General features: G+C 32.8%; 1 pseudogene; it reads right to left on the reverse strand.

Annotated features, from left to right (window-relative positions):
- Positions 1-4,611: 4,611 nt before the first annotated feature.
- LOC100923701 lies at positions 4,612-6,717 on the reverse strand (annotated as a pseudogene).
- Positions 6,718-9,739: the final 3,022 nt, after the last annotated feature.

Here is a 9,739-nt window from a genome sequence, read left to right on the forward strand (position 1 = left end):
CTGAACTAGAGAACTATTAATCACCATGCTAAACTATATAACCATTGTCTTATCAATTCCATTGAGTTAGCACCTTGTAAGAATCCTTGTTTTAAGTATAGAGTTCTGGCCCAAAATATTGATTTACATTTAATCTCCATAGCTCTTTTTCTGGATACAGGTGGTATTTTCTGTTCAAAATCTATTGGGATTGCTTTGGATTATTGGACCACTGAAAAGAACCAAATCTTTCATAGTTGATCACCACACATTCTTGCTATTCTATTCTTGGTTTTACTTTTTTCACTCAACATCAGTTCATGTAACTCTTTCCAGGCCTTTCAAAAATCAGCTTGTTCATCTTTTTTTATAAAAAAATAATATTCCATTGCCTTCATATATTACAACTTATTTAACCATTTCCCAGCTGAGGAGCAAATACTCATTTTCCAATTCTTCATTATCACAAAAAGAGCTGCTACAAACATTTTTGCCCATGTGAACCCTTTTCCCAACTTTATCATTTCCTTTGGGATACAGATCTAGTAGTGGCACTACTGGATGAAAGGGCACAGTTTTATACCCTTTTGGGCATAGTTCCAAATGGCTCTCCAGAATAGTTGGATCATTTCACAATTCTATGAACAATGCAATGGTATCCCACTTTTCCCACATCCTCTCCAAAATTTATGATTATCTTCTGAGAGGTATGAAGTGATACCTCAGAGTTGTTTTCATTTGTATTTTTCTAATCAACAGTGATTTAGAGTATTTTTTTTTCTTTTTAGTATAGATGCCCTTAATTTCTTTATCTGAAAATTGTCTGTTCATATCATTTGACACAGTTCTTTATATATTTTGGAAATGATCCTTTTAACAATTCTGAATTATCAATACACATCTCTCAGATTTGCTAAGATGATAGGAAAAGATAATTTCAGATGTTAGGGGGGATGTGGGAAAATTGGGATACTAATACATTGTTGATGGAATTGTGAATGGATCCAGCCATTCTGGAGAGCAATTTGGAACTATGCTCAAAAGGTTATCAAACTGTGCATATTCTTTGACCCAGCCATGTTTCTATTGGGCTTATATCCCAGCGATCTTAAAGGAGGGAAAGGAACCCACATGTGCAAAAATATTTGTGGCAGCCCTTTTTGTAGTGGCAAGAAATTGGAAACTGAGTTGAAACCCATCAGTTGGAGAATGGCTGAATAAGTTATGGCACATGAATGTTATGGAACATTATTGTTCTTTAAAAAATAATTAGCAGAATTATTTTAAAGAGGCCTGGAAAGACTTACATGAACTGATATTAAATGAAATGAACAGAATCATGATTTCATTGTACATGGCAATGGCAAAATTATACAATGATCAATTCTTATCGATATGACTCTTCTCAACAATAAGCTGATTCAGATTAGTTCCAATGATCTTGTGATGATGAGAAGCATCTATACCCAGAGAGAGGACTGTGGGAACTGAATGTGGATCACAACATAGAATTTTCACTTGTTTTATTGTTGTTTGATTGAATTTTATTTTATTTTTCATTTTTTTCCTTTATGATCTGATTCTTCTTGTGCAGGAAGATAATTGTATAAATACATATGCCTATATTGGAAAAAAAAGAAATGATACTTTGATCAGAAACACAGGCTATAAAGATATTTCCCAGCTTTGTACTTTCCTTTTAACCTTGTTTCTATTGGTTTTGTATGTGCAAAAAATTTTGATTTAATATAAAGTTGTCCATTTTGTCTTTTACAATGTTCTCTAGTTCTTTTTTGTCATAAATTCCTTCCTTCTCCAAAATATATTATAGGTAAATTATCCCTTGCTCTTCTAATTTGTTTAAATGTATTATCTTTTTTAGCCATTTTAAATTTATTTTGTTATGGGGTGTGAGATGGAGGTCTACCCTGAGTTTCTGACATTATTTTTCTGTTTTCCCAGCAATTTTTGTCAAATAGTGAGTTCTTATTCCTAAATCTAGAGTTTGGGGAGTTATTAAATTTCTATATACCTTGATCATTTTGTCATGTGTATCTAATCTATTCCACTGATCCACCATTCTATTTCTTAGCCAGTACCAAATGATTTTGATCACTGTTGCTTTACAATATATTTTAGATTTGGGACTGCTGAGCCAACATCTTTTGTATTTTCTTCATTAATTACCTTGATATTCTGCACCTTTTATTCTTCCAGATTAATTTTATTATGATTTTTTCTAATTCTATAAAACAATTTCCAACAGTTTGATTGGTATGGCACTGAACATAGAGATCAATTTAGGCAGGATTTTCATTTTTATTATATTAGCTCGGTCTATCCATGAGCAATTGATATTTTTCCAGTTGTTTACATCTCATTTTATTTGTGAGAAGTGTTTTGAAATTATATTCATATAGTTCTTGGGTTTGTCTTGGCAGGTAGACTCACAAGTATTTAATTCTGTCTATAATAATTTTAAATGGATTTCTCTTCTATCTCTTGCTTATGGGCTTTGTCAGTCATGTAATAGAAACACTGATGATTTGTATGGGCTTATTTTACATCCTGAAACTTTGCTAAAGCTGTTAATTGTTTCAACAAGCTTTTTGGCTGATTTTCTAGGATTCTCTAAATATCATCTTATTATCTGCAAAGAGTGATAGTTTTATTTCCTCATTGCCTATTCTAATACCTTTAATTTCTTTTTTTCTTTTCTCATTGCTAAAGCAAACATTTTAGTACAATGTTGAATAATAGTGGTGATAATGGGCATCCTCATTTCACCCCTGATCTTATTGGGAATGCATCCAGCTTCTCTCCATTACAAATAATGCTTGCTGTTTCTTCTTTTCCTGTAACTCTTCTCTTCTTTTTCTACTTTACTTTCATATATACCTTATTTAACCAAAAAGATTCCCTATCACCTCCAGGATCAAACACAAAATCCTCTAAGCTCTTTATAGCCTTGCTCATTTCTACCTTTTCAATCTTATACATTATTCCTGTCTACATATTATGAGACCCAGTGACACTAGCCTCCTTGTTGTTTTTTGTACTCTATTCTCTCCATCTTTCTTTTTGTACTTATTGTCCTTATACTGTGAATTGTCTTCATCATCTCTGCCTCCCTGGTTTTTCTAGCTTCTTTCAAGCCTTAACTAAAACCCCAGCTTCTAAATGAAATCTTTCTTTATCCTCCTTAATGCTAATACCATCTCTCTGTTGATTATTTTCAATTGATCTTGTTTACATATATTTTTGTGAGTCATCTTGACATATCTTGCCATTGGGTTCTGATGACTCTTAAAGAAAAAGTGAGGCTGATAAACTTCAGTCTTGCTGTACTTAAATCTAGTTCACTTACAAGTCATTACCTCTGAGGAAGTGTAGAATCTGATGAGTAACAGCAGAATCACCCAGTTCAAGTTAGGCACTGTTGTCATTTCTCTTCCCCCTTTTCTTTCTCCTCCTCTTACATTTGGGGAGTGCTACGCTTAAATGTTCAAATAAATATACTTTTTGATCATTTATAATTTACAAGGTATCTTAGGGTTAGGGTAATAGATTTTTCCCCTTATTTATTTATTTTGTCAATTTTTTTCAAAAACCTGGGACAATTAACGCTGTCTCCTCTAGTTTTCATTTATATTTTCTTGAACTATATCTCTGGGGAAAAAAAAAAACTGGCTTTGAAAATGCTCACTAGAGGCAGTTAGGTAGCACAGTGGATAGAGCAGCAGCCCTTGAAGTCAGGAGGATCTGAGTTCAAATCTCACCTCAGACATTTAATATTTTCCAGCTGTCTGACTCTGAGCAAGTCACTTAACCCCAACTGACTTAGCTAAAAAGAAAGAAAGAAAATGCTCACTGTGCATATAGAATATATGAACTTATTGACTATGTCTTTAAACCCAAATAATTTTGGCTTCATGGATTAACTAATTATAGTCTCCCTGGATCATTATTTGAGTTTTGATAAGATTAAGATTATTTTAATGGGTAAAAGTTATAGAGAGATACATTTGGATTTAATATATGATGATAATCCCCAATAGTGAGAGATATTCAAAAATGGAATCAGGGAAGCAGCTAGTTTGATAGGTAGTGAGTGAATTCTATGGTTATTCTTCACATTCTCTTGGACATTTTCCAGGAATTTTATAAAAAAATATTCTTTCTCTGGGATAGATTTGATCAGGCAACCCTTGAGATTCCTTCCACATGGAAATACTATGAACCAGCACTTTTAAAGTATAAACAGACACAACCAATTCACACATTTGTCTCCAGAAATAAAAACCACATTCATCATGCATAGAGTGAGTGCTCTTAAATATCACTGGAATTGATTAATTAACAATATATAGATATAAAGCAAATATAATTTTCCACCAGGAACGGTGTGAGGTTTGGGGGAAGACAATCAAAATACCTTCCTTGCATAAGAAAAAACTCAAGCTTTATTGAAGATCAACCAAAATTCTGTTTGTTTTAAAAATGTAAATAAACCACTTGCTTTCTTCTTTGCTGATGTAACTATATTTGATTATTTAAAACAAACTGTTTATGAAAACCAATTATTCTTATGAAAAAATTTATTTTGCATTAATGGTTATATTCAGTAGATTACCTATATAAAAGAATAATTGTAAAAGTGGTAGTAAAAAATCTCTGAGTCACAGAGTTCTGGCATTTTAATCAAATCCCTTCCTAAGTACTTTCCTTATGATTATATGCATGTCCATTTATCTAAAATTACCATGGTTATACATCTTGTGCAATATTATTGAATCCACCAGATCCGTAGGGATGTTTAACTTCAAAGAGAAACATTAGTATAGGACCTTCAGAGCAAAAAGTTAGGATGTTTCTCTGTTGAAAAATCAACAGAATACTGAAGGGTCTGCAGATGCATGATTCCAAAGAAATAGTAAGATAACCATCATATTTATGATATCATTTATTCAGCTTATTAGCATAGCTGCTTGAGTTTCTTCTCAATTTCCAAATCAATACTCCAGTTCTAAGATGGCACACTTAATAAGAAAACAGATAAGACAGCATACGGGCTTAAATTCAACAGGATCTTTTTTATCTTCTGTCTTTTGTATCAGATTTCCTCTTGCTGGATAATAAATGTTTAGATTTCATATCAAACACATGCCTATCAGCTTTTTTTTCTGCCCAAATGATTCATCTTCTACTGAAAATGGTTTTAGCTTTCTTTACCATCTTGGCATCTTGCAGGTCACAAACATCACGAGGTGAATGTGAGCAACTGTGGCTTTTTGGCTTTTAGAAGTGGGAGGAACAGACTCTTCATGTTTACATTTCTTTATAACACTTAAAGATCTTATTACCTGGTTGGCATGGTGACTATCATCTTTATCATCCATGTCAATACTGAGGCTGCACATCCCATTCTCCAAAGTTTTCTTTTGAAACATTTTAGCACTTAATAGTATTTTGGTTCCTGATGTATCTTTCTTTTTTAGAGTGCAGAATTTTCAATCTCTTTTTCTCATGAATTGATAGATTTCCATCATTTTGCCAATCAATAGATTTCCATCATTTTTTCATCTTCAGTTTCTGATTCACTGTCATATTCTCAAGCAGCTTGCCTTAGTTCTTCCTCCTCTAGCTCTTTCAATTTCTCCATGATGTTTGAATCAATATAATCAGCTATGGTTTGGCCTTTCCAAATTTCTGGTATTTTATCATATTTTTTAAATGAATTCATTAGATCCCAATATTTCTGAAGATCCAAAATGTAATCATCTCCCATTTCCAGCTTAAGATCTCATTCTTTCTTCTTTTTGGTTGCATCAGATTCCCTTCTCTTCTTGCATGCTAGCATACTTTCAGTAATGAATGATGGTCTCTCCTTATCATCTCTTTTACTAGGTAATGCCAAATGCAATATGTTCAGCACATTATTTACTTTCATTTTGCTTTCAACTAAATGAGCCAAAAATCTATCACAAGCCTCTGTTTTAACTTTAAAATACCTTCTTCAATCAGGATACTTTTCTTTATAACAAGAAGTCTTTAAGCTTCCAAATCTACAAATATTTTTAATCATCCTCTGGAAGTTCAGATAGCCTCTTTACATCACATTTATTTGTCATAATTATAAGAAGCTTATTAGCAAAAATTAGCTTAATGTTTTTAAGGAGTTCCAGTTGTTCTTCCAGATTATGACTACATTGTTCAGACACATCCATGACATACAACACAGCAGCATGAAGGTGGACCAATGCTATTATACCCTCCATGTCAATGGGGTTCCTATCTTTCAGAGAGTGATTCAGAATTCCTGAAGAGTTGACCCCTGCCAAAGCAAATATTTATAATCCATGTGCCCTACAAACAAAGGTTTGATTGTAAAGGCATAAGACTGCACATCCATATATGCTCTTGTCACCTTATTAATGAAACTGGGTTTTCCAACATTTGCATATCTACATAGAAGCAGAGTCTGGGAATTTGAATCAATAGTTGGCAGACATAATAAATGCTGATGCACTTGTTCCAGATAGTCCAGGCTCTGTTTCTGTCTATTGATAATCACATACAGCTCAGGGCTGTACATTTGAGCTGCTTGCAGCAGTATAAAGAATCCCCATATTTCATAAGCTGAACATAATCTTTAGCAACTTTGTCCAATAGATTTTTAGCAATATTAATTTGTCCTAAAGCCAACTTATAATGATCCTTGTCATAAAGAACATTCAACAATGTTCAACATTGGAAGGATGGTTGAACCTTTGACAGAAACTGAATAGTTTGAAAGAAGGAAGGATTTAAGGGAAAGTCAGGTTATTAATCATATTGAGTCTGAGATAGCCTATACAATAACCAATTTGAAATATTTAATAGGTATTGATGAGACAGAACTTGGAGCTTGGAATATGTATATGTTTATATAAATATCTCATTTGTGGAGTTTCGCTAAAAAGATATAGAAAGATATGCCAAGGTTTAGTAAAAGTGGAGAGATAAATAGGCATGCTTGAATGCTGCAGAGAAGGAATAAGCATACAAAGAGCGGTTAGAAAATCAGAAAGGGAAGTTTGAGGATGCAATCTGATAAAGAAGTTGGTAGGGAATGGAATATGACTTTTATATAGATATAGACTTTTATATTTTAGATAGATGAATTGGCCTTGCCAAGAAGGGCTACTTCATTTTCAAAGATGAGGAAAGCAGCGTGTGGATGAATGAATAACATCACATGATTTTTTTAGACAAAGAAAATAGAATAAAATTCTGTTGAATGATCTCAATCTTTTCAATAAAATAAGAGGCAAAATCACCAGTTTCAGGATAGAATAAAAATGTATGAAAGGCTTGAAGTATGAATAGGTTTGAAATAACTTCTGTGGGAATCAATAAAAGTTGGAAAAAGTAAGGATTGCCTTATTGAAGTTAAGGCTTAATTGAGAATGGACAACATGAATTTAAAATAAACTTGGTAAATACAGTTTTGAGATTTTCTATAAGCACTGAATTTCACATCTCATAGGATTAGAGAATGAAGTTTGGCAAATGATGAGTTAACACTGGAAAAGGGAGTTAGAGATTCAGATGTAGAGTTGAAATAGCTAACCACTAAGATTGGAAAAGGAAGAAAATGAAGTTAAAGCCTGAGAAATTCACAAAGGGGGAATTATTTGATATTATCTAACTTTCATTTAAATTCAGTATTAGTCAAGTAAACAATTATTATCCATGTAAAGTGTTAGGAATGCAAAGATAAAAATTAGTCTATGCATACAAGGACTTTATATTAAATGTTTACATGTAAGTATATTCAAAATAAATACAAATAACTTGGAGGCATCAGACACTAGGAACTACAATATCAGGAAAAAACAATACATAGAAGATGGAAAAATCCTAGACATTATAAAAGGCAGAGGTAAAGAAAGAGTACATTCCAGACATAAGGTGAAGTCTATGCAAAATGATGGAGGTAGAGGATGATGTTTGTATGTGAGGAATAGCAATTTTTTGATGGAGCAATAAGTATCTGAAAGGGAGTAATAAAATAATGAACCTAAAATAATTAAGGACTTTAAATAATAACTTATAAATTTAATCTTAAGGGTAAGAGCCACTGAATTTTAAGAGATAAAGGAATGACATGGTCATATGAAGAGTTCACTGTCTTCCAAGGCATCCATTTCAGGATATTTATAATTGCTGGATGTTTCCTTACATGAAATGTAAAGTTGTCTCTTGGCAATTTAAGTTCCCTTTAATTGCTCTAAATCTGTGATCCTATGTGCTTTCCCATAAATCTTCTCTTCCCCAAGTTAAATAACTATTACTTCCTCTGTTCAACTACATAAATGCCTCTAAACAAGTAAGAATTATATTTTATTGAAACATTGTTCAAAAAATTCTTTTTCTACATCCAGTTAAGAAACTGTATTCTACGTGTTATGGCAGGAAGAAAAAAAGAAAAAAAAAAAACTGACTTCTGTGTCAAAAGACATGATTCAAAACAAATCTAAGATATTTCCTAGTTGCATAACTTTGAGTAAATTACTTAAATTATCTTGGCTTCAATTTTCCCATTTGTAAAATTAGGGGGTTAGCCAAAATGAATTCTCAAGTTTGTTCTAACTCTAATTCTATGATTATATGATGCTATCCAGTTCTTTTCTCCAAATTAGACTTTTGAGTTGTTGAAATCTGAGTAAGTCTTCCCTTTCTATTTCAGAGTTGGCTATGCAGTTGTGTGACCATGGGCAAGTAAATTAACCTCTCTGAGTCTTGGATTTTCCATCTATCACATTAAGGGTTTATAACACATGCTTCTAAGGTCCCATCTAGATCTATGTCTGTGATACTATGATTTTAAAGATAATCCAGTCCAGCCTCTTTATTTTATATATGAGGAAATGAAGCCACAGTGATGAGACTTGAAAAGGTCCAAATAGCATGTAAGTTACAGGTTCAGCATAAGAAACCATGTCCCTTGATCTTCATCCTGGGCTTTATTTAGGTAGTCTCTTCTCTGCCAGTAATTTCCCTTTCAACTTTTATTATGTTCTTTTATGGAAGCCTGAACCATTCTGCTTTCTGTGATCTTTTAACTTCTTTCCCCATTGTTTTCAATTCCTGATTCCATAACCTTGATTCTAATCATACTCAATCTTCATTTGACTTCTCTTTTTCTGCCTATTTTGCCCCATATCCATATTTATTTAATTCAACATAAAAATTACTCCTTTTGGGGCATCTAGATGGCACAGTGAAGAGAGAACCAGCTCTGAAGTCAGGAGCTCCTGAGTTCAAATCTTATCTCAGACATAACACTTCCTACCTTGGGCAAGTCACTTAACCCCAATTGCCTCAGAAAAAAAAAAGTATTGCTTTTTTGTTTATAGTTTTAAGCAGATTAGAATTTAGAAAAGGTCTAGTATGATTAAAAGATTAAGTTGGATTAACTTGAATGGATAAACTGGCTGAACATATATAGTTTTGTAAAGTATGAGCAACAGTAAATTTAAGGTTGCAAATTAATTTAGTGAACAGTAGGGAGGTATTAATTACCCTTGCACAGAGGAAAGGTAATAAAATAAAATAGAATGGGAATAAGTTGGGATGATGGGGACAAGGACATCCCTAAAGATTGGTGATGGAATCTAAGACTTATCTACCAAGGAAATAACATTGAAAATGAACAAGATCCCACAAAAGAAGGAGAGTTATACTCCTAGTGTTTATGGTAAAGGTGTTAGTGTGG

This window comes from Sarcophilus harrisii, chromosome 4, assembly GCF_902635505.1.
Source record: "Sarcophilus harrisii chromosome 4, mSarHar1.11, whole genome shotgun sequence".
NCBI classification, from domain to species: domain Eukaryota; kingdom Metazoa; phylum Chordata; class Mammalia; order Dasyuromorphia; family Dasyuridae; genus Sarcophilus; species Sarcophilus harrisii.